Source organism: Diabrotica virgifera, chromosome 3, assembly GCF_917563875.1.
Source record: "Diabrotica virgifera virgifera chromosome 3, PGI_DIABVI_V3a".
Taxonomy (NCBI): domain Eukaryota; kingdom Metazoa; phylum Arthropoda; class Insecta; order Coleoptera; family Chrysomelidae; genus Diabrotica; species Diabrotica virgifera.
This window is the reverse complement of record NC_065445.1, coordinates 170,895,130-170,921,081: the sequence shown is the minus strand read 5'-3', so window position 1 is coordinate 170,921,081 and position 25,952 is coordinate 170,895,130. Positions and strand designations below refer to the sequence as shown.

The 25,952-nt window shown below is 35.7% G+C and overlaps 1 protein-coding gene across 3 annotated transcripts in view; it reads right to left on the bottom strand.

The window, feature by feature from the left end:
• The window catches only part of LOC114336201 (scavenger receptor class B member 1), a 424,275-nt gene that overhangs the window by 326,627 nt on the left and 71,696 nt on the right, over nt 1-25,952 (bottom strand). Inside the window, exon 1 of one of the 3 annotated variants that reach the window (XM_050645642.1) lies at nt 940-1,136. The exons of the other annotated variants lie outside the window; for them this stretch is intronic. The gene's annotated coding sequence lies outside the window, so the exon portion shown is untranslated. Of the gene's footprint in view, nt 1-939; nt 1,137-25,952 lie in introns of those variants that run through there. 3 annotated transcript variants of the gene reach the window in all.

The window sequence follows — 25,952 nt, the reverse complement described above, 5'->3', positions numbered from 1 at the left end:
CGTTGTCGTTCGTGCTCTAAATATCGCGTGCGTTCGCAAAAAGCATACTTCACGAACTATTTCATAAATAACTATTAAACCACCCTTTTCAAATTGCGCAAGTTGTACTACTAATATTAATGTTAATAAATGAAATATAAATATTTTGACGTTTCACAATTTGACAATTCACTTTTAACGGCAGTGCCTTAAAATTTTTAAATCACTAGTGCCTTAAAGTAGCATTTTTAACGCTCCTATGGAGTGCTAAAAATTGCATTTTTAACACGGTTGTAGAAAAAATATTTTAAAGTTATTGAAAACTAATTTTTTATCTACATATATTTAACATATGGGGTAGCTTTTAAGAATTAGCAAAGAAATGTTGCAATTAACCAAAATTATTTTATATTAGCAGATATAAATGCCTTACAAAAACGTTTGAACTTATTAAACGATTTTTTAGTTATTTTTTTATGGTGTAGTTCTAAAACTTGTTCAGGGGTTGAGAATGTACAAAATATCTATTAGTATAATTAAAAATACTTTAATTGCATAATTTAACACGATTTAAATCCATAAAATACATTAATATTATTTTTTTAATAAGGTGCGGTTTTCACCCCATAAAATTTAAAAGCTTACCTAGCGCATATCTTTTGAAAAGGGGGGTAAAATAAAGTTAATTGCTAATTTTTATCAAAATCGATTCAGTTATAAAAAATTTAGATGTATTGACCGGTTTTCCTCCACAGTTGGACTGGACCATAGCTGGACAACCACAAGTTTTATTGTCTATAGTCTATTTATTCAATATAATGGAACAATATTTTGTTTAAAAGAAAGCGCTTTGATGAATTTATATTTAATGTTAAATAAAATGTCTAACAGTAACTCAGTAACTTACTAAAATATCTATTCTGAAAATATTTATTTCAATTTCTCGTATAGACTACTTACCAAGATAAAACACTAAGCTTTGCCGTAATTTCGGCGGCAAAATTCAAACAACACTCCACCCTCACAGAGCACTTTCCTTCTACTTGACTAGAATGCAATGAGAACTGAAGCTATCTTCTAGTAAAGTTGTCGGCAAGAATCATGTCACTACTTATTCACCTATCTGAACCTTTGATTGCTATTAGCTGACCTTCGCGACATTCATTTTTTTAACACTGCCTACCGTGTGATTTGCAATGCGCAACCATTGACCTGCTCGTTTCGTCGTTAATTCCTTCGGAAGGATGTTACACTTTTGCTGGAAGGTACCGCACGCTTACGCTTCTTTCAGCGTTACGCAAAAGTGTTGTAGTGTAAAATAATTATTGTCACATTAATTAAATAGGTAATAAAGATGTGTTATTTTACGGTTTGATAAATAATATTGATATGCCCAGGATAGAGAATGTTTTGGAATGAATTTTTTACTATTCTACAGTGAATCTGATACGATATTTGTTCAATTGAAACGCATCTTTGGCCCAGAAAAACTTTATTGCCAAATATATTTGCAAATAATTACGGCTACAATTAAGGCACATCTCCTACTGTTTCACTAACTGATAAATATCCTGCTTAAAAATTCTTGTGACTATTGCTGGAAAAATTCAAATTTTTTTTTTATATTGGTCGTTACTTCTTTGAGTAACTATCCATGTCCATTTTCTGTTGGAACTTACCAGCTGAACAGACGGGGTCGTGAATTGTAAGTTTTTGAATTCCCTCTGGTCTTCTTCGCTTCAGCATCCATCTGGCTTGCAAATTTTAGAAGCCATGGAGGCGTTACCAAGGAAATGGACCAATAAGTTTTCAATTTAAAAATCTTTTAGTAATATTTTAATATTTTTAAATATTATTAATATTGCTATTAGGATTGAAAACTACTTCATCTTTCAATTGCCTTTCAATCACCTAGTCCATTCACGTCAGTTGCGGTGTGGGGGATAAACTCTCGGTGTTGGTCAATTGGAGTATGGAGTAGCAGGCCTACGCTCTCTCCGATGAGACTCCAACAAGAGTCGAAAATCGTCGATTCAAAGGGCTGGACTGCGCTCCGTATTTTAGTTGATAAATAAGATTGTTTTGCCTTCGCATTGCAACTGAATAAAATGGAATTTTTATTTTATTTTTATATTGGTCGTTACTTCTTTGAGTAACTAGGTCCATTTTCTGTTGGAATTTACCAGCTGAACAGACGGGGTCGTGAATTGTAAGTTTTTGAATTCCCTCTGGTCTTCTTCGCTTCAGCATCCATCTGGCTTGCAAATTTTAGAAGCCATGGAGGTATTACCAAGGAAATGGACCAATAAGCTTTCAATTTAAAAATCTTTTAGTAATATTTTAATATTTTTAAATACTAATAATATTGCTATTATGATTGAAAACTACTTCATCTTTTTTTATACATATTTTGTACTTCTTCGTTCAACTGAGAAAGATTACCTTTTAAAGCCTTATCCGGTGACCCCAAAGTTTAAAAATTACAAGACAATAAATCAGGACTTTAAGGTGGATGCTCTAATATTCCCCATTTCTTTCGTTATACATTTTATTTAACTAATTTGTCAACCTGAGGCCGAGAATTGTCGTACAGAAAAATAACACTACATGAGATGGATAAGTTTTCGTCATGTTGCTTAATGGAGCATTGTTCAAAGTTTCATTATGCAGGTTTGGTTTTGATATACACTCTATGTTCTGTAAACTAGATGAGCAAGGGTTCTTCATAATCGAAAAGAAAATGTTAATAACAATAATTGAATGACCCAACGCTTATTATATTTGGACGAATTGTTAACTAAATGCTCCATTTTTAAGTCACAGTGCGTAAAATCAAAGTCAAATACAAATAATTGGAAGGATCAGTGTGAGGTTTACATACATAACTACCATAGCGAAAGCTCAGTTGTGTGATTAAAATTGTTTTCAAAGTCTAACTTCTTCTTAAAGTGTCCTCCCCTCAATGGAGGTTGGCTACAACAATTACAAACTCTTGTCTGTCTTCAACTATTCTTTATGCTGTTTAAAATTTTAGTCCTTTCCATTGTTGAATAAAATCCACAAGGAAAAGAAAAAAAAATTTCCTGTAGTTGGCTGTATACCATCATTCACAAAAATTGGAAAAATCCTTTGTAAAAGATATAAAATTTTTATTAAAAATCCCTTTAAGGGCAACATCGCAACAAAACGTTTTCGATGTTATAAAAAATCATCATCATTGTTAGACAGATTGGATGCCAGCTGAGCCACCAAAGAAATATTAGGGTAAAAACCCTTTAAATATTATATAGATGCATTAATGGTGCATACTTAAATAAAATGCCTTAGGACGGATACATAGCAACAACGATAATGACCTTAAGTAAGATATTGAACTTTACAACACGTGGGATGGAAATTGTGTTGTTTACATTAAAATGACTTAATGGCAACTCAGTTGACAAGATGAAAACCATGGCTATAGATTGAAAAAGTTACCCAAATCCAAAGATCGAGAAAAGTCAAGCAGTCCCTCGCCGACTTTAAAGTCAACCAGAGGGGCTTTCTTGAAACTTCGACAGTCCTAAATAATTCCATATCGGATTTAATTCTGAAAAAAAAGATATCTAATGTTTATCTTATTTTTTTGTACCGAGTGAAAATATGGACGTATCAAAATTATTACTAAACTTTTGAAGCTTTTGAAATGTGATACATGCGCCAAAGTCTTAGAATAACATGGAGAAAAAAATATGAAATGGGAAAGTATATCACAGAGCTTGTTTGAAAACCGAAAACTTTTTGAGTAAATAAAAAGTAAGGAGAGTGCCTATTTAGTTCACATTTTAAATATGTATAAAGTTTACAGTTTCAACAAGAGGACTACAAAAAATTAAGTGGTGGATGCTAAAAGATGAGAAAGAAATTCTATTCAGGGAAAGAATAGTAGAAAACACAATTTGGAGAAAATGGCTAACATTATTAGAGAGACGGCTATTGAAATACTTGGGGAAACGTCAGGAAAGAAGTTTGAGGATAAAGAGACTTGGTGGTGGTCAAATGAAGTACAAGGGAAAATAAAAGAGAAAGGAAAATTATATAAAAGGTGGCAAGAAACCAGATCGGACATAGATCTTCAAAACTATATGGTCGCCAAAAAGAAGCGAAAGTAGCAGTAGCAAAAGCTAAAGCAGAAACGTATTCAAACCTCTAGGATCAACTTGATACCAAGGAAGGCGAAGCAAAGATATGTAAAATAGCCAAACAGAGAGCAAAGAAAGCAAGAGATTTTAATCAGATTAGATGTATCCGAGATGAAAATAAAAAAAATACTAATTCACGAAAAGGATGTCAAAAAAGATTGAGAAAGGATTTTGACAGTTTATTAAATGAAGAATTTGACAGACAGCCTGTGGAGTTAACGGATACAATAACAGCAATGGTTACCAGAATAACAAACGAGGAAGTGGCTCAAGCGCTTCAAAAAATAAAGAAAGGAATGGCAGTCGGACCAGATGATACTCCTGGGGAAGTATGGAGAGCATTGGGAGAGACAGGAATAAGTTGGCTAGCAGGTCTATTTAATAGCATTATGGAAGTTGGACAAATGCCAGACGAATGGAGAAGCAGTATATTATTACCTGTCTACAAAAACAAGGGAGACATACAACAATGTACAAACTACAGGGCTATAAAACTACTTAGCCACGTCATGAAAATATGGGAGAGACTAATTGATAGACGGATACGTGAAGAAACCGAAATATCCGATAATCAATTTGGCTTTATGCAGGGCAGATCAACAACAGATGCAGTTTTCATTGTAAGGCAACTGATAAAAAAATACAGGAATAAGGAGACCAAAGCTCATAATATGGTATTCATTGATCTTGAGAAAGCATATGATAGAGTTCATCGAGAGATTCTGTGGTGGGCACTCGATAAGAAAGGAGTCCCTGACGAATATGTAAAGATTGTGAAAGATATGTATGAGGAGTAACGACTAGTGTTAGGACAGGTGTGGGAGAGACTAATAAATTTCAGGTGAAAGTAGGATTGCAACAAGGCTCGGTGCGTAGTCCTTATTTATTCTCATTAATTTTGGACCAGATAACAGCGAAACTACAGGGTAGCATTCCATGGTGCCTAATATATGCTGATGATGTAGTGTTAGTAGGAAATAGTGAAAGAGACTTAGAACAAAAACTGGAACAGTGAAGACAAGCTCTGGAGGAAAAAGGTTTAAAACTTAGTAGGACAAAAACAGAGTACTTGGAATGTCCATTTAAAGATGGAGTTACTACAAATCAAATGGTATCTTTGGATGGTGAAATGATTGTGAAAAGCAATAGTTTTAAGTACATAGGTTCGGTACTACAGAGTAATGGAGAAATAGATGGAGATTCTGGTAATAGAATTAGGGCTGGATGGATGAAGTGAAAAGAAGCGAGTGGTGTGTTGTGTGACAGAAAAATTCCAATGAAGCTGAAGGAAAAATTCTATAAAACAGCTATAAGACCGGCTATGATGTACGGAACTGAATGTTGGGCAGTGAAATAGAAAGAGGAACAACGAATGCATGTAGCGAAAATGATAATGTTTAGATGGATGAGTGGAGTGACAAACAAGGATAAAATTAGAAATGAATATATTAGCGGAAACCTAGGTGTGGCACCAATTGATGCCAAAATGAGAGAGCATAGGTTAAGATGGGTTGGTCATGTTCAACGTCGAGACGTTAATCACCCAATACGAAGAATAGCTGAAGTGCAGATTACTGGAAGGAGTAGGAGAGAAAGACCAAAGAAGACCTGGGGGGAAGGACACGAATAGGCAGGACATGTTGGTAAAGCGAATTAATATTGATATGACGCAAGATAGAATTGTGTGGAGAAATGCGAAATGTTTTTTGCGACGTTCGTGATCGAGATAGTGCATCAAAATTTAGGAATAAGTAGACCATGACATAGCTAATTAAAATCCCCAGAGCCGGAAACCAGAGTGGCGGACGAAGGTAGTTATAAGGGGTCAAAATCGCGGTTTTTATTATTTTTTTGTGATGCTCATGATCGAGATAGTGCACCAAAATTTGGGAAAAAGTAGGTCATGACGTAACTAAGTAAAATCTCCAGGGGTGGCACGCTGCGTGGCCGACAAAGGGGTGGGGCAGGGGTGAATATAAAAATTATAAGGGATTTTTTGTGAAGTTCGTGATCGACATAGTGAACCAAAATTTGGGAGTAAGTAGATCATGACGTTACTAAGCAAAATCTCCAGGGGCGGGAACCAGAGTTGGGAATCAGGGTAATTTTAAGGGTTCAAAGTCGCAGTTTGTATTATTTTTTTTTGTGACGCAGCACAACATTTGTTCCCCACACAGCGTTCCGCCCCTGGAGATGTTACTTAGTAATGTCATAATCTACTTATTCCCAAATTTTGGTGCACTTTCTCGATCACAAACGGCAAAAAAACACTTATATTTTTATACTCACCCCTGCCTACCCACCCCTTTGTACTCCAAACAGCGTTCCGCACCTGAAGATTTTACTTAGTTACGTCATGACCTACTTACTCCAAAATTGTGGTGCACTGTCTCCATCATGAGCGTCACAAAAAAAAATAATAAAAACCACGATTTTACTCCTTATAACTAGCCTCGTCCCCCACTCTGGTTTCCGCCTCTTGGGACTTTACTTAGTTATGTCATGGTCTACTTATTCCAAAATTTTGGTGCACTGTCTCAATTACAAACGTCGCAAACAAACCCTTATATTTTTTAAATTCACCCCTGCCCCACCTCTTTGTCGGCTACGCAGAGTTCCACCCCTGGAGATTTTACTTAGTTACGTCATGATCTACTTATTCCCAAATTTTGGTGCACTATCTCGATCATGAGCGTCACTAAAAATAATAAAAACCGCGACTTTGACCCCTTATAACTACCCTTGTCCCCCACTCTGGTTTCCAGCCGTTGGGGAAAGTCATGTACACAACTAATTCAACATATCCCCGTATAGTTTTTCCATATTACTTATCACGCACAAAATCCGCTCCCAGCTCTTAGACTACAATTAGAATAGTAAACTAAATAATACTAGATGCAAACTTATAAAATAAAAAGGCCTAGGACAAAAAAATATGTCACGGTTGTATAACAGTAATCAGCGGAGGATATCAATAGAAATAAATTGTTTCTAAATCGTGGTACAGATAACAAAAATCCTGGTTTCTCAACATTAATTATGACAAGACAATGAACAGTGAACGTCTACGCAGAAATGCACAACTCTTGGGTGCAAAAGCTGCAAAGTTAGGTACCTAAGTTATCTATACCTAAAAGTTATAAAGATTGTTATTATTACATATAGGTCTGGATCCCGCGTATGAAAAAAAAGTTGTTATTAGCAAGCTGAAAATTTGTTAATAGCTTAAGGGTGTCTAGTCGGACAAACTTTGATATATGGGAACACTGGAACAGGGGAAGTTTTAATTGTGGAACAGGTTAAAAATTTGGAACGGTCAGACCACGAAAACGGCATATGTATTTTGTCCGACAGAACAGACTTAAACTCTCCGAACAGAGATTAAACTCTCATGCAAAAATCAGACTGCTATTTATCACCAAATGGGCGTTTTAATGAGTGGAACATGCAGAATATGTCAAATGACAGGAATTATGAACAGAATTTTTAACCTGTTCCACAAATAAAACTGCCCCTGTTCCAGTGTTCCCATATATCAAAGTTTTTCCGACTAGACACCCTTATGGTATTAACAAATTTTCAGCTTGCTATTAATCAACTTTTTTTTCATACGCGGGATCCAGACCTAATATTATTTCGTTTGATAACAGTACTACACAATAATTACACAAAATTTCTTTTTTGGTCTTATTAGTGTTTATGTTGATGTACCCTTGTATAATATTAATTTCTTCTACAACTTTTATGTCAATATTTTAAAAATTAAGAATATTTATTGAATGTTCAAAACATATTTTCCACAAGAACCTGTATTGGATAAGCAAACAATAAGTACAAATTAATATTGTACAAAGTTTAAATGAGAAAATGAAAGTTTACATAAAATACTGGCCATTTGGAATAATAATCACCTCAGTTTTATTGAAACCGCCTTGAAGCGTAGAAAAACCATGTTAGCAATGATCTTGACTCTATTGTGACAGTATACCTTTATTGTCGAACGGATGTTAGTTTTGGATACGATTTTTTTGCAATGTGTACATTTTAGTCATAAAATAGCCAAAATATGTAAATATAAGTGGAAACTAAACGAAAAATGCAAATAGATAATAGTGTGTAACGTTTTTAAATTTTTACCGCATGAAGAGATCAACAAGACATTGATGTCACAATTTATGTGACACATATTAGTAGAATAACCCATTATTATTAAGAAAATAAATTAGTTGACAATTTGTATAGTTGACATCTTGCCTAATAAAGATAACTTGAAAAGTTTAGGCTCTGCAAGAAAGAATCATTGTGAGCGATGCAGTGGCGTAATGAGGAAGCACGTAATAAATTATAGAGGACTCGAGCTGGGATTTGCTGACTGAACATGCCGCCTTTAAACTGAACACATTGTTATTGTTTGTTTCGGTGAAAAGTGACATTTAATGTTGTTTATAAGCATACTTTTTTGTGGTATTACCAAAGAACGGCAGTTCTCGCCATTGGCGCACATCCACACTCCCATACACGCGACATTATAATATACACGAAATTTTTGATTTTCTAAATCTGACTGATTTGAAAATTGGGCCAACTCCCATCTTAATGTTCAGGAAAAGATTCACCCATTCATATGTCAACCATCCATTTTTATCCACGGGAGTGAATTTTACGGCCCTTCTTATTTAATAAATAAAATAAATTTCGACCAAGAGTCAGGATTCTGTTAACCGAGATACCATAGTATCAAGCGGCGCCGCTAGGAGGAGCTTCTCCATCAATGCGTCTCAGAATACCTTAACAACACTTGGTCATTTTGTACTCTAAACCGAGTAAAGCATGAAAAAGAAAAAGAAAGTAATCGTTTTCGTTTTGATTCAATTCGAGTCTCTTGCCATCCTCTGACACAGTGTTTCTGGGTCTCTACCCTTTATCGAAGAGGCTATTGCATGTAGACTGAATTGAATCAACTCGAGACGAAGAAGAACTGCATCTATTAAAATATCTGCAGTATATTGTGGTTAGACTGTCCTCTAACGGGGAATGACAAAATAAATAAAATAAATTTCGACCAAGAGTCAGGATTCTGTTAACCGAGATAACATAGTATCAAGCGGCGCCGCTAGGAGGAGCTTCTCCAACAATGCGTCTCAGAATACCTTAAGAACACTTGGTCATTTTGTACTCTAAACCGAGTAAAGCATGAAAAAGAAAAAGAAAATAATCGTTTTCGTTTTGATTCAATTCGAGTCTCTTGCCATCCTCTGACACAGTGTTTCTGGGTCTCTACCCTTTATCGAAGAGGCTATTGCAAGTAGACTGAATCGAATCAACTCGAGACGAAGAAGAACTGCATCTATTAAAATATCTGCAGTATATTGTGGTTAGACTGTCCTCTAACGGGGAATGACAAAATAAATAAAATAAATTTCGACCAAGAGTCAGGATTCTGTTAACCGAGATACCATAGTATCAAGCGGCGCCGCTAGGAGGAGCTTCTCCAACAATGCGTCTCAGAATACCTTAAGAACACTTGGTCATTTTGTACTCTAAACCGAGTAAAGCATGAAAAAGAAAAAGAAAATAATCGTTTTCGTTTTGATTCAATTCGAGTCTCTTGCCATCCTCTGACACAGTGTTTCTGGGTCTCTACCCTTCATCGAAGAGGCTATTGCAAGTAGACTGAATTGAATCAACTCGAGACGAAGAAGAACTGCATCTATTAAAATATCTGCAGTATATTGTGGTTAGACTGTCCTCTAACGGGGAATGACAAAATAAATAAAATAAATTTCGACCAAGAGTCAGGATTCTGTTAACCGAGATACCATAGTATCAAGCGGCGCCGCTAGGAGGAGCTTCTCCAACAATGCGTCTCAGAATACCTTAAGAACACTTGGTCATTTTGTACTCTAAACCGAGTAAAGCATGAAAAAGAAAAAGAAAATAATCGTTTTCGTTTTGATTCAATTCGAGTCTCTTGCCATCCTCTGACACAGTGTTTCTGGGTCTCTACCCTTTATCGAAGAGGCTATTGCAAGTAGACTGAATTGAATCAACTCGAGACGAAGGGGAACTGCATCTATTAAAATATCTGCAGTATATTGTGGTTAGACTGTCCTCTAACGGGGAATGACAAAATAAATAAAATAAATTTCGACCAAGAGTCAGGATTCTGTTAACCGAGGTACCATAGTATCAAGCGGCGCCGCTAGGAGGAGCTTCTCCAACAATGCGTCTCAGAATACCTTAAGAACACTTGGTCATTTTGTACTCTAAACCGAGTAAAGCATGAAAAAGAAAAAGAAAATAATCGTTTTCGTTTTGATTCAATTCGAGTCTCTTGCCATCCTCTGACACAGTGTTTCTGGGTCTCTACCCTTTATCGAAGAGGCTATTGCAAGTAGACTGAATTGAATCAACTCGAGACGAAGAAGAACTGCATCTATTAGAATATCTGCAGTATATTGTGGTTAGACTGTCCTCTAGAGGTGTCTAGATTTCTGTCCCAGAAACACTGTGTCAGAGGATGGCAAGAGACTCGAATTGAATCAAAACGAAAACGATTATTTTCTTTTTCTTTTTCATGCTTTACTCGGTTTAGAGTACGAAATGACCAAGTGTTCTTAAGGTATTCTGAGACGCATTGTTGGAGAAGCTCCTCCTAGCGGCGCCGCTTGATACTATGGTATCTCGGTTAACAGAATCCTGACTCTTGGTCGAAATTTATTTTATTTATTTTGTCATTCCCCGTTAGAGGACAGTCTAACCACACTATACTGCAGATATTTTAGTAGATGCAGTTCTCCTTCGTCTCGAGTTGATTCAATTCAGTCTATTTGCAATAGCCTCTTCGATAAAGGGTAGAGACCCAGAAACACTGTGTCAGAGGATGGCAAGAGACTCGAATTGAATCAAAACGAAAACGATTATTTTCTTTTTCTTTTTCATGCTTTACTCGGTTTAGAGTACAAAATGACCAAGTGTTCTTAAGGTATTCTGAGACGCATTTTTGGAGAAGCTCCTCCTAGCGGCGCCGCTTGATACTATGGTATCTCGGTTAACAGAATCCTGACTCTTGGTCGAAATTTATTTTATTTATTTTGTCATTCCCCGTTAGAGGACAGTCTAACCACAATATACTGCAGATATTTTAATAGATGCAGTTCTCATTCGTCTCGAGTTGATTCAATTCAGTCTACTTGCAATAGCCTCTTCGATAAAGGGTAGAGACCCAGAAACACTGTGTCAGAGGATGGCAAGAGACTCGAATTGAATCAAAACGAAAACGATTATTTTCTTTTTCTTTTTCATGCTTTACTCGGTTTAGAGTACAAAATGACCAAGTGTTCTTAAGGTATTCTGAGACGCATTTTTGGAGAAGCTCCTCCTAGCGGCGCCGCTTGATACTATGGTATCTCGGTTAACAGAATCCTGACTCTTGGTCGAAATTTATTTTATTTATTTTGTCATTCCCCGTTAGAGGAGAGTCTAACCACAATATACTGCAGATATTTTAATAGATGCAGTTCTTCTTCGTCTCGAGTTGATTCAGTTCAGTTTACTTGCAATAGCCTCTTCGATAAAGGGTAGAGACCCAGAAACACTGTGTCAGAGGATGGCAAGAGACTCGAATTGAATCAAAACGAAAACGATTATTTTCTTTTTCTTTTTCATGCTTTACTCGGTTTAGAGTACAAAATGACCAAGTGTTCTTAAGGTATTCTGAGACGCATTGTTGGAGAAGCTCCTCCTAGCGGCGCCGCTTGATACTATGGTATCTCGGTTAACAGAATCCTGACTCTTGGTCGAAATTTATTTTATTTATTTTGTCATTCCCCGTTAGAGGACAGTCTAACCACAATATACTGCAGATATTTTAATAGATGCAGTTCTTCTTCGTCTCGAGTTGATTCAATTCAGTCTACTTGCAATAGCCTCTTCGATAAAGGGTAGAGACCCAGAAACACTGTGTCAGAGGATGGCAAAAGACTCGAATTGAATCAAAACGAAAACGATTATTTTCTTTTTCTTTTTCATGCTTTACTCGGTTTAGAGTACAAAATGACCAAGTGTTCTTAAGGTATTCTGAGACGCATTGTTGGAGAAGCTCCTCCTAGCGGCGCCGCTTGATACTATGGTATCTCGGTTAACAGAATCCTGACTCTTGGTCGAAATTTATTTTATTTATTTTGTCATTCCCCGTTAGAGGACAGTCTAACCACAATATACTGCAGATATTTTAATAGATGCAGTTCTTCTTCGTCTCGAGTTGATTCAATTCAGTCTACTTGCAATAGCCTCTTCGATAAAGGGTAGAGACCCAGAAACACTGTGTCAGAGGATGGCAAAAGACTCGAATTGAATCAAAACGAAAACGATTATTTTCTTTTTCTTTTTCATGCTTTACTCGGTTTAGAGTACAAAATGACCAAGTGTTCTTAAGGTATTCTGAGACGCATTGTTGGAGAAGCTCCTCCTAGCGGCGCCGCTTGATACTATGGTATCTCGGTTAACAGAATCCTGACTCTTGGTCGAAATTTATTTTATTTATTTTGTCATTCCCCGTTAGAGGACAGTCTAACCACAATATACTGCAAATATTTTAATAGATGCAGTTCTTCTTCGTCTCGAGTTGATTCAATTCAGTCTACTTGCAATAGCCTCTTCGATAAAGGGTAGAGACCCAGAAACACTGTGTCAGAGGATGGCAAGAGACTCGAATTGAATCAAAACGAAAACGATTATTTTCTTTTTCTTTTTCATGCTTTACTCGGTTTAGAGTACAAAATGACCAAGTGTTCTTAAGGTATTCTGAGACGCATTGTTGGAGAAGCTCCTCCTAGCGGCGCCGCTTGATACTATGGTATCTCGGTTAACAGAATCCTGACTCTTGGTCGAAATTTATTTTATTTATTTTGTCATTCCCCGTTAGAGGACAGTCTAACCACAATATACTGCAAATATTTTAATAGATGCAGTTCTTCTTCTTCTCGAGTTGATTCAATTCAGTCTACTTGCAATAGCCTCTTCGATAAAGGGTAGAGACCCAGAAACACTGTGTCAGAGGATGGCAAGAGACTCGAATTGAATCAAAACGAAAACGATTATTTTCTTTTTCTTTTTCATGCTTTACTCGGTTTAGAGTACAAAATGACCAAGTGTTCTTAAGGTATTCTGAGACGCATTGTTGGAGAAGCTCCTCCTAGCGGCGCCGCTTGATACTATGGTATCTGGGTTAACAGAATCCTGACTCTTGGTCGAAATTTATTTTATTTATTTTGTCATTCCCCGTTAGAGGACAGTCTAACCACAATATACTGCAAATATTTTAATAGATGCAGTTCTTCTTCGTCTCGAGTTGATTCAATTCAGTCTACTTGCAATAGCCTCTTCGATAAAGGGTAGAGACCCAGAAACCCTGTGTCAGAGGATGGCAAGAGACTCGACTTGAATCAAAATGAAAACGATTATTTTCTTTTTTTTTTCATGCTTTACTCGGTTTAGAGTACAAAATGACCAAGTGTTTTTAAGGTATTCTGAGACGCATTGTTGGAGAAGCTCCTCCTAGCGGCGCCGCTTGATACTATGGTATCTCGGTTAACAGAATCCTGACTCTTGGTCGAAATTTATTTTATTAATTTTGTCATTCCCCGTTAGAGGACAGTCTAACCACAATATACTGCAGATATTTTAATAGATGCAGTTCTTCTTCGTCTCGAGTTGATTCAATTCAGTCTACTTGCAATAGCCTCTTCGATAAAGGGTAGAGACCCAGAAACACTGTGTCAGAGGATGGCAAGAGACTCGAATTGAGTCAAAACGAAAACGATTATTTTCTTTTTCTTTTTCATGCTTTACTCGGTTTAGAGTACAAAATGACCAAGTGTTCTTAAGGTATTCTGAGACGCATTGTTGGAGAAGCTCCTCCTAGCGGCGCCGCTTGATACTATGGTATCTCGGTTAACAGAATCCTGACACTTGGTCGAAATTTATTTTATTTATTTTGTCATTCCCCGTTAGAGGACAGTCTAACCACAATATACTGCAGATATTTTAATAGATGCAGTTCTCCTTCGTCTCGAGTTGATTCAATTCAGTCTACTTGCAATAGCCTCTTCGATAAAGGGTATAGACCCAGAAACACTGTGTCAGAGGATGGCAAGAGACTCGATTTGAATCAAAACGAAAACGATTATTTTCTTTTTCTTTTTCATGCTTTACTCGGTTTAGAGTACAAAATGACCAAGTGTTCTTAAGGTATTCTAAGACGCATTGTTGGAGAACCTCCTCCTAGCGGCGCCGCTTGATACTATGGTATCTCGGTTAACAAAATCCTGACGCTTGGTCGAAATTTATTTTATTTATTTTGTCATTCCCCGTTAGAGGACAGTCTAACCACAATGTACTGCAGATATTTTAATAGATGCAGTTCTTCTTCGTCTCGAGTTGATTCAATTCACTCTACTTGCAATAGCCTCTTCGATAAAGGGTAGAGACCCAGAAACACTGTGTCAGAGGATGGCAGGAGACTCGAATTGAATCAAAACGAAAACGATTATTTTCTTTTTCTTTTTCATGCTTTACTCGGTTTAGAGTACAAAATGACCAAGTGTTCTTAAGGTATTCTGAGACGCATTGTTGGAGAAGCTCCTCCTAGCGGCGCCGCTTGATACTATGATATCTCGGTTAACAGAATCCTGACTCTTGGTCGAAATTTATTTTATTTATTTTGTCATTCCCCGTTAGAGGACAGTCTAACCACAATATACTGCAGATATTTTAATAGATGCAGTTCTCCTTCGTCTCGAGTTGATTCAATTCAGTCTACTTGCAATAGCCTCTTCGATAAAGGGTAGAGACCCAGAAACACTGTGTCAGAGGATGGCAAGAGACTCGAATTGGATCAAAACGAAAACGATTATTTTCTTTTTCTTTTTCATGCTTTACTCGGTTTAGAGTACAAAATGACCAAGTGTTCTTAAGGTATTCTGAGACGCATTGTTGGACAAGCTCCTCCTAGCGGCGCCGCTTGATACTATGGTATCTCGGTTAACAGAATCCTGACTCTTGGTCGAAATTTATTTTATTTATTTTGTCATTCCCCGTTAGAGGACAGACTAACCACAATATACTGCAGATATTTTAATAGATGCAGTTCTTCTTCGTCTCGAGTTGATTCAATTCAGTCTACTTGCAATAGCCTCTTCGATAAAGGGTAGAGACCCAGAAACACTGTGTCAGAGGATGGCAAGAGACTCGAATTGTATCAAAACGAAAACGATTATTTTCTTTTTCTTTTTCATGCTTTACTCGGTTTAGAGTACAAAATGACCAAGTGTTCTTAAGGTATTCTGAGACGCATTGTTGGAGAAGCTCCTCCTAGCGGCGCCCCTTGATGCTATGGTATCTCTGTTAACAGAATCCTGACTCTTGGTCGAAATTTATTTTATTTATTTTGTCATTCCCCGTTAGAGGACAGTCTAACCAAAATATACTGCAAATATTTTAATAGATGCAGTTCTTCTTCGTCTCGAGTTGATTCAATTCAGTCTACTTGCAATAGCCTCTTCGATAAAGGGTAGAGACCCAGAAACACTATGTCAGAGGATGGCAAGAGACTCGAATTGAATCAAAATGAAAACGATTATTTTCTTTTTCTTTTTCATGCTTTACTCGGTTTAGAGTACAAAATGACCATGTGTTCTTAAGGTATTCTGAGACGCATTGTTGGAGAAGCTCCTCCTAGCGGCGCCGCTTGATACTATGGTATCTCGGTTAACAGAATCCTGACTCTTGGTCGAAATTTATTTTATTTATTTTGTCATTCCCCGTTAGAGGACAGTCTAACCACAATATACTGCAAATATTTTAATAGATGCAGTTCTTCTTCGTCTCGAGTTGATTCAATTCAGTCTACTTGCAATAGCCTCTTCGATAAAGGGTAGAGACCCAGAAACACTGTGTCAGAGGATGGCAAGAGACTCGAATTGAATCAAAACGAAAACGATTATTTTCTTTTTCTTTTTCATGCTTTACTCGGTTTAGAGTACAAAATGACCAAGTGTTCTTAAGGTATTCTGAGACGCATTGTTGGAGAAGCTCCTCCTAGCGGCGCCGCTTGATACTATGGTATCTCGGTTAACAGAATCCTGACTCTTGGTCGAAATTTATTTTATTTATTTTGTCATTCCCCGTTAGAGGACAGTCTAACCACAATATACTGCAGATATTTTAATAGATGCAGTTCTTCTTCGTCTCGAGTTGATTCAATTCAGTCTACTTGCAATAGCCTCTTCGATAAAGGGTAGAGACCCAGAAACACTGTGTCAGAGGATGGCAAGAGACTCGAATTGAGTCAAAACGAAAACGATTATTTTCTTTTTCTTTTTCATGCTTTACTCGGTTTAGAGTACAAAATGACCAAGTGTTCTTAAGGTATTCTGAGACGCATTGTTGGAGAAGCTCCTCCTAGCGGCGCCGCTTGATACTATGGTATCTCGGTTAACAGAATCCTGACTCTTGGTCGAAATTTATTTTATTTATTTTGTCATTCCCCGTTAGAGGACAGTCTAACCACAATATACTGCAGATATTTTAATAGATGCAGTTCTCCTTCGTCTCGAGTTGATTCAATTCAGTCTACTTGCAATAGCCTCTTCGATAAAGGGTATAGACCCAGAAACACTGTGTCAGAGGATGGCAAGAGACTCGAATTGAATCAAAACGAAAACGATTATTTTCTTTTTCTTTTTCATGCTTTACTCGGTTTAGAGTACCAAATGACCAAGTGTTCTTAAGGTATTCTGAGACGCATTGTTGGAGAAGCTCCTCCTCGCGGCGCCGCTTGATACTATGGTATCTCGGTTAACAAAATCCTGACTCTTGGTCGAAATTTATTTTATTTATTTTGTCATTCCCCGTTAGAGGACAGTCTAACCACAATGTACTGCAGATATTTTAATAGATGCAATTCTTCTTCGTCTCGAGTTGATTCAATTCACTCTACTTGCAATAGCCTCTTCGATAAAGGGTAGAGACCCAGAAACACTGTGTCAGAGGATGGCAAGAGACTCGAATTGAATCAAAACGAAAACGATTATTTTCTTTTTCTTTTTCATGCTTTACTCGGTTTAGAGTACAAAATGACCAAGTGTTCTTAAGGTATTCTGAGACGCATTGTTGGAGAAGCTCCTCCTAGCGGCGCCGCTTGATACTATGGTATCTCGGTTAACAGAATCCTGACTCTTGGTCGAAATTTATTTTATTTATTTTGTCATTCCCCGTTAGAGGACAATCTAACCACAATATACTGCAGATATTTTAATAGATGCAGTTCTTCTTCGTCTCGAGTTGATTCAATTCAGTCTACTTGCAATAGCCTCTTCGATAAAGGGTAGAGACCCAGAAACACTGTGTCAGAGGATGGCAAGAGACTCGAATTGAATCAAAACCAAAACGATTATTTTCTTTTTCTTTTTCATGCTTTACTCGGTTTAGAGTACAAAATGACCAAGTGTTCTTAAGGTATTCTGAGACGCATTGTTGGAGAAGCTCCTCCTAGCGGCACCGCTTGATACTATGGTATCTCGGTTAACAGAATCCTGAGTCTTGGTCGAAATTTATTTTATTTATTTTGTCATTCCCCGTTAGAGGACAGTCTAACCACAATATACTGCAGATATTTTAATAGATGCAGTTCTTCTTCGTCTCGAGTTGATTCAATTCAGTCTACTTGCAATAGCCTCTTCGATAAAGGGTAGAGACCCAGAAACACTCTGTCAGTGGATGGCAAGAGACTCGAATTGAATCAAAACGAAAACGATTATTTTCTTTTTCTCCTTCCTATTTAGGCTCTCTTTTTCGTTCTCGTCTCCAAGACTCCCAAAAACTTCGAAAATTTAACTCCAACCTTTGAGGCTTCTGATAGCACTGATCATTGCCTTTCTAACGCATGTCTAATTTTGAAAATCGGTTATACCGTTCAAAAGTTACCGAGCTCAGAAATATGACTCAATTTTTATTTAAAAAAGGGAAACTGTAGATATGTATGTATGTGAAAAAGTTAAACCGATCTGAATTTTGTTTCTGTGTTTGAAGAGGGGAGTCAGGGCTGATTCAGAACCGATGTAGTTTGTGACTTTTGACTACCCATAAGCCAGCTATAGGACTTGGTAGGTACAAAACGGCATATATTTTGGGGGTATATATCTTCGGTTCAAGAAGAGACAGGAGAACCGAAAATACACCAAATCAATAGTATTGAGTTATGCTTTCAAGTGGTGTCTCAGCCGCCAGGATCAGATATACACTCGGCTCAGTAAACCCGAAAAACTGAAAAACTAAACTTTGAAAATTTTGGTTTTTCGACAATTACTCAAAATGTCAACCTACGAATTGCGCCAATAACTGAGCGTTTGTAGAAGGACTCCAGGTGAATCTAACGGTGTATACTTCATATCCAGGAAAATTTGAATTTTTAAGTTATAGGCTTCATAAATATGATCAAATCTATATCTTATGGGAAAACGGTTTTTCACGCTCAATAATTCCTGTAATAGCTTCAGTTATCATACTTCACCTTAGATTCATCAGATACTACTGGTCAGTACGTTTCAAACTCATGTTTAGTAATCAAAATCGGTTAAGCTGTTTAGAAGTTATTAAGCTACAAAAGTATAATCCAATTAACGATTGTTCCCTAAATGGTTTATGTAGTTGTAGTGGTCACGACGCAAATTTGGTCGGGCAACGGGCATTCGAGTTCATTTACCGGCCATCCCAATATTTTTTTTTTCAATCTATATTGAATAGAAAAAAAAATCTAGTGTACATTCGATGGACACTAGAGCATTTGGGAGATAATACGACAAAGGCGACTATTTATAAAGCTTAACGTGTAATCGAGAAACATTGCATTTAACTTCATGCATTTAATTTAAAAATAACTTTGACAAACTCCTGATACAAGTATAAAAAACAGCTAAATGCCTTAAAAATGGGTGGCGCATACAATATTCCAGCTACAAAAGATCTGATATGAATATTACGCGGCCTGAAAACGTATTTTCATTTTGATGCAAAACAAAATTCTAGTTTTATTTTAAAAGATTTTTCTATAATATTTGCTAAATTTGAAGTAAAACACGCCACAAAGAGTAACTTTGATACAGCTTGAATTTTGAATCTCTTTTGTAGCGCGTTTACTTCAAATTTAGCAAACATTATGGAAAAATCTTTTAAAATAAAACTAGAATTTTGTTTTGCATCAAAATGAAAATACATTTTCGCGCCACGTAATATTCATATCAGATCTTTTGTAGCTGGAATATTGTATGCGCCACTCATTTTTACGGCATTTAGCTGTTTTTTATTCTTGTTTGGTATCTACATGAAGCAAAAAGCAGCCTATTCGGTGATGTATAGTTGCAATTAAAATATCTTTGCATATTCTCAACAATTTGAACAATTGATTGAGTATTCAATAAAAATAATTTAATAGTCATTCAGGAGTATTATAAAAAAAAGCAGGAGTATTATAAAGGTAATCAAGAAGTAGTATGATATTTACGCTATCTAATAGTAAAAACATTTTATCAAAATAAATTACCATTTTCAATTTCGTTGCAAAACGAAAATACAGCCGCATAATATTCTTTTAGTCCGATCAGTGAGTGCAGCAAGCACCTCTACCGGTTTCGAAACTTATTAGTCTCTCATCAGGAGGCACATATGCTGCTTTCTCTGATTCAACCAAAATAAACCCCGGCGTGCAGTCACGGATTGCAACGAACGAAATGGCATAGATGCCCTAGCGGCAAATGCTAGCAAAAGACAAGTGGAAGTGGATAAACTGATTAATTCTAAGCAATTTTTGTTCTATAGAGTTTTTTCACTAAGTCAATACCTTTCGAGTTATTTTAGAGTGAACGTGTTCATTTTTCACAAAAAAAAACCCACTTTTTAGACGGTTTTTCGCAAATATCTCAAAAAGTAAATACTTTTTCAAATAAAATTTTCTTAGCAAAAATATAGACTATAAAAAAGTGAAAAAAAAATGGTGTATGTGTGAGGTCCGTAGACCAGTAGAAGCGGAGTTGTAGCTAATGAACAATAGGTTCATATTCGTCAAATTCCAAATCGAATATTTCAACATAAAATAACCAAAAATGAAGCACTTTTTGAGGAAAACTTTTTAAAAAACTTTATTCTTATTTTTGATTAAATTTTTTGGCCCTTTTTTTGGTAAAACAAATCGGGAAAATCACCCCCTAATTAGCATCTCAAATGAAATTAATTGTCACCGCTTTACAAATTGCTTTACTTATGTTATATTTATATGATCTGTAAGTTTCATCGGTTCGAAAGTGCTCATAAAACCACTAAAAACGTGTTTTTTTGAAAAATGAACATATTCTCTCGAAGATAACTTGAAAAGTATTGAATTTGTAAAAAAACTCTATAGAACAAAGGTTGCTTAGAATTAATCAGTTTATGCACTTCCGGACTTATTTTAATAGTTTCTTTTTTCACCCCGAAAAGGGGTGAAATTCACCCCCAGGGTAAATTCACACATTGGCACAATATCACTTGTTTTGATTGACATGTTAGCTACGTGTATGCCAAATCTCATATCAATCCAAGTAGATTATTAAAACTTAAAGCAAAAACCGTGACTAAACGTACTATAAACCGTAATTTTTGCAATAATTTATTAACAACAAAGTCAGAACATGGTTTAAGCTATAACAACTAGTGGCAATCGATTTAGCGTATAAATATCCTATAAAATAGACAATCCTACCAACTTGATGTAGATAGCGCATTATTTCGAGCGTTTCGGCGAATAAACAATTATTTTGTTATTAACAAAACAAGAACATATTTCGATTAATCGCGACTAGTCGCATTCGATTCAGCGACCAAAAATACACCAGAGAAGACCTTAACACTTTTCACACTTTAACACTAATCAATTTATTTAAAGGGCTTCTATTGTAAAATGTAATAAGTTAATAAAGATGTAAAGCTACTTATTGGAGACCTAACGCCAAAGTAGGAGCTTACAATACAGGACATGAACTGGTCATGGGTATGGATCGCCTGGAACAAAGAAATAATAACGGGTAGAGATTAATAGACTTTTGTCACCAAAACCAACTAATTATAGGGGGCACTATATTTGCACATAAGAATATACATAAAGAGACGTGGGAAATGGCAGGAATAAAGGTGGGAAATGGAGGAACCAAATTGATCATTCCAAAATAGTGGAGAGGATGGTTACAAGAAGTTAAAAAAAGAAGAGGCGCAGATATTGGTTCAGACCATATATTGGTTAGGAGGGAGCTAAAAATGAGACTTCTGACAAAAAATGGATCTAAAGCTACTTATTGGAGACCTAACGCCAAAGTAGGAGCTTACAATACAGGACATGAACTGGTCATGGGTATGGATCGCCTGGAACAAAGAAATAATAACGGGTAGAGATTAATAGACTTTTGTCACCAAAACCAACTAATTATAGGGGGCACTATATTTGCACATAAGAATATACATAAAGAGACGTGGGAAATGGCAGGAATTAAGGTGGGAAATGGAGGAACCAAATTGATCATTCCAAAATAGTGGAGAGGATGGTTACAAGAAGTTAAAAAAAGAAGAGGCGCAGATATTGGTTCAGACCATATATTGGTTAGGAGGAAGCTAAAAATGAGACTTCTGACAAAAAATAAAGGAAACTTACAGTATACTAAAAGTATAGGAAAAGATTAAATTTAGAAAAACATTCACAGAAGCAGCAGTGGAAACGGTATTAACCCTTAACTACAGAGATCCGGTATTTTTTACCGGCGGGCATTCCCAAAATGTGGATTTCGTGGTAACCTCACCATTTACAAATTCATGTGTCTCTGTAGCTCACGGGTAGTTTGTATAACAATGCTAGTCAAAGCGTGTAGTGTGTATTGTCAATATTTTCTTTTCTAGCACACATCAAAAATCTTAACCGGTAAAAATTACCATATGTCTGTTTTAAGTAAGTATTTTTATATGATTACTATATTTGTAAATCTGAAATGCTTATATTTTTTTTTTGTGTTTTTAGGAAGGAAGTAAAGGAATGGACTGTGGAAGTCATCCTGGACCTTCAATGAAGGTTAAATTTGAAGATAAAAATTTTGAGGCCACTTTGCAAAAATGGAATTGCCATTTAATTCTGTGATAATTTTAACCCTTGCAGATTTTTTCTCATGGAGTAAAAATTTTCGTAAATGCTAGTTTAGGTTGCCTTTGTCATTCTATGTTACGTTTATTTGTTAAAAAAAAGTCTAAATTTTTGTCCATAGCATTTATGGCCGTTTGTTTCAATAAACCAAAAATGTCACCAAAATTCTCGTTTAACAGATTATTCCTTAAAAATCTTGTATTATATTATTAAAATCACTCATTTTACCATTATTTCCCTTATCTAGAGACTCCAGAAAAACACATAATGCATATTTTTTTGTTTTTTATTATTAAGTTTATATTTTGACTCTATTTTATAATGTCCGGTAAAAAATACCGGGGATCTGTAATTACGTGGTAATATTGGGATATCTGTAGTTAAGGGTTAAGGAAAAAATAAACAAAAAATGGATTAGTAGAGAAACTTTGCAAAATATAAATGAATGAAGAAAAATTAAAGCAGAAATGCTACAAAAAGAAGGAACAATAGCAGGTAAAGAATTAGAGGAGGGATACAAAGAGAAGAACAAAGAAGTAAAAAAACAGGCAAGGAACGATAAAAGAAGATATACAAACTGAAGACTGAGAAGTTCAGATGAAGCTGCTCAAAAACACGACATGAAAACACAGCACACTATAATACGAGAATTGGCAAGAAGTAATTAACGAAACACTAGGGAATTTGAAGATGGCAATGGGAAAATTTTTAAAACGGAAAAAGAAATAATTAAAAGGTGGCCAGTATACTTTGAATTTATATATAAAAAGGGAAATATATTATTATAATTAAGTGTTAAATAAAAATGAACAGGGACATGATACAGAGCAGATGAATTTAAACCAGGATATATTTTCAAAAGAGAAAATGAAAAAAGGAAAAATAGCAGGAATCGACAAGTTACCTGCGAAACTACTAAAATTGACGTAGAATGGGTAAGTGGAATATTATATGAGCTGTTTAAAGAAATATGGGCTAGATAGTATTTTCCCATAGATTGGAAGGAAGGGATAATTCTGAAATTGCCTAAAAAGGGGGACCTCAAGAAATCTAAATAATTGGAGGCCAATAACACTATTACCTACAGTCACAAAAGTTTTTACAAGATTATCACTAGAAAGATTAAAACCAAAAATGGATAAAAAATTAAGAGACAACCAAGCAGGATTCAGGGCAAACAGTTCTACCTTGGATCACATATAATATGTACCCTAAGAATTATCCTCGAACAGGCTACCGAATACCAAAAAAGGTATGCGTCAGCTTTGTGGACTTTAAAAATGTGAAAATTATGTGGAAAATACTAAAAGTATATGGAATACCAGAAAAAGACGTCAACCTGATCAAAATGTTTTGTGAAGACTACCAAGCAAAAATAGAACATAATGGAAAAATAATAGAAAAAGTAAAAATAGAAACAGGTGTCAAGCAGGGATGCATATTGTCGCCGATGCTAGTTACATTAATTATGGACTGGATAATGAGGAAAATGGCAGATGGAAAAACAGGATTAACATGGAATATTACAATAAAACTGGAAGATATAGAATTTGCGGATGATGTATGCTTGCTGACAGAAAATAAACATAAGATGAAGAACAAATTGAAAAGCCTATCAAACACAGCCCACAAAGTAGGATTAAAATTAAACATGAAGAAAACGGAAATACTCAAGTTTGAAGATGAAAATGACAAAATTAAGTTGGGCGAGGAAGAAGTCAAAGAAGTAGAAAAATGCACATATCTAGCATAAAAAGCAAACGTCCAAAATAGAATCATTAAAGCTCAATGGGCCTTTAATGCACTATCCAAAATTTGGAGTTCCAGCAAGATAACAAAAAACACCAAAAAATTAGAATTTTTAACAGCTTTGTAATATAAAAAGTGTATTATTATACGGTACTGAAGAAACGTGGAAAACTATAAATAAAATATAGGTAAGGTATAAAAGTTTATAAACAAATCTCTAAGAAAAATATTTAGAATATAATGGCCACAGAAAATTACAAACACCGAAAATTATGGGAGAAAACAAGGCAAGAACCCGTTCTTGAATCTATAATGAGAAGGAAATGGAAATGGATTGGTCACACGCTAAGTGTGAAATATTCAAACAATGTAACGAAACAAGGACTTGAGTAAGAGCCATTGGGTAAACGAATAAAGGGGAGGCCAGACAATACTTGGACGAGGAGTGTAAGGAAGAAATACAAATCAGAAGGACTAAGCTGCGGAGAAGTAAAAAATAAAGCTAAAAATAGAAGGGAGTGGAAGATATTAACAAACGAAATAATAAATAAAATACCTTATGAAATGCCTACATAGCAAATAGCGACGAAAGTACTGCGTTGACCTAGCCAATCATGAATCAACCACTATCACCGATACCGGCTAAGAAACGCGTAACGCGCCCTTTGCTCCACTTAGAAACTACAGGTCATAAAGAGAGAGAGCTGGTAATTCTAGAGAATTATAGATAGTATCCAGGCAGGCCAAGACACTCATGGCTTCAAAATCTGCGGGAATGCTTCGGACTCACATTGGTCAAACTTTTGAGAAGTTCGTCAGCAAGATCAGAATTGCCAAATTTAAAGAGCACATGCCACCTGAAGAGCTGTTAATATTATAAAAATGAAATAGTAGGAAAAATAATAGAATTTGGTGATCTAAAGCTAATACAAGAAACCCATAGAAGAAAAAACCCTCTTTAATATGAATATGTATTTTTAATATTGAGCTATTTAACAACTATTTTTTAAAATCAAGTATTTATAGTTTAGTAATATTATCTTCTGCACTGTTATATCTATTAATTTAGATTTCCAAATTTCCTTTATCTCTATTTGTTATTCAAAATCCTATTTTAGTTGTAGTTACGGGTAGACACTTTTCTACGATAACGGTAGGTAATAAGTCTACTTCAGGGAAGCCTGCTCACGCGGGTAATGCTTTGCTCTCATTTCCTTACTTTCCTTACTGAGCGAAACTATGTCCCATCTTTTAATTAATAATAGGGTCCCATTATACTGCAAATGTGGCCTTGGAATTTTAGCAGGGTAGGTACTCTGGTATTTCTTGGGCCAAAGGTATACAAGTAATGTAACAGTACTAGTAGTATTGTTCAAACGCTGATTATTATTACCGCTGGTTTCTCTGAAGATACCAATTTTATTCAGTATGAGCCGACTTAGGACCTGTAGATATTTAAAAAATATATCTAGCTGTGTTGGCCAACTCTGGAGATCTAGTTCCGGCCTTCTGCGTAAAAATCAGATAATTAGAGACCGGACTTTATGACAATTGCATATTTGTTGCATACTTTGCATATGATTCCTTTTTTACTCTTTCTGCATATTTTGCAATATTTGACATGTTATAGCATATTTTCTACAAAATCTGATTTCCAAAATAAAATATTCAGAAAAATAAACAAATTTTAATAGTTTAGTAATGCCGGAAGCTGAAAAATCGTCGCAACCGCACAATCTACTAGATATAATAGGCAAGCATCTGGGTGGTATTACTTTATTCTAAGGAAATAAATAACAGATTCCAATATTTATGACTTGAAAATT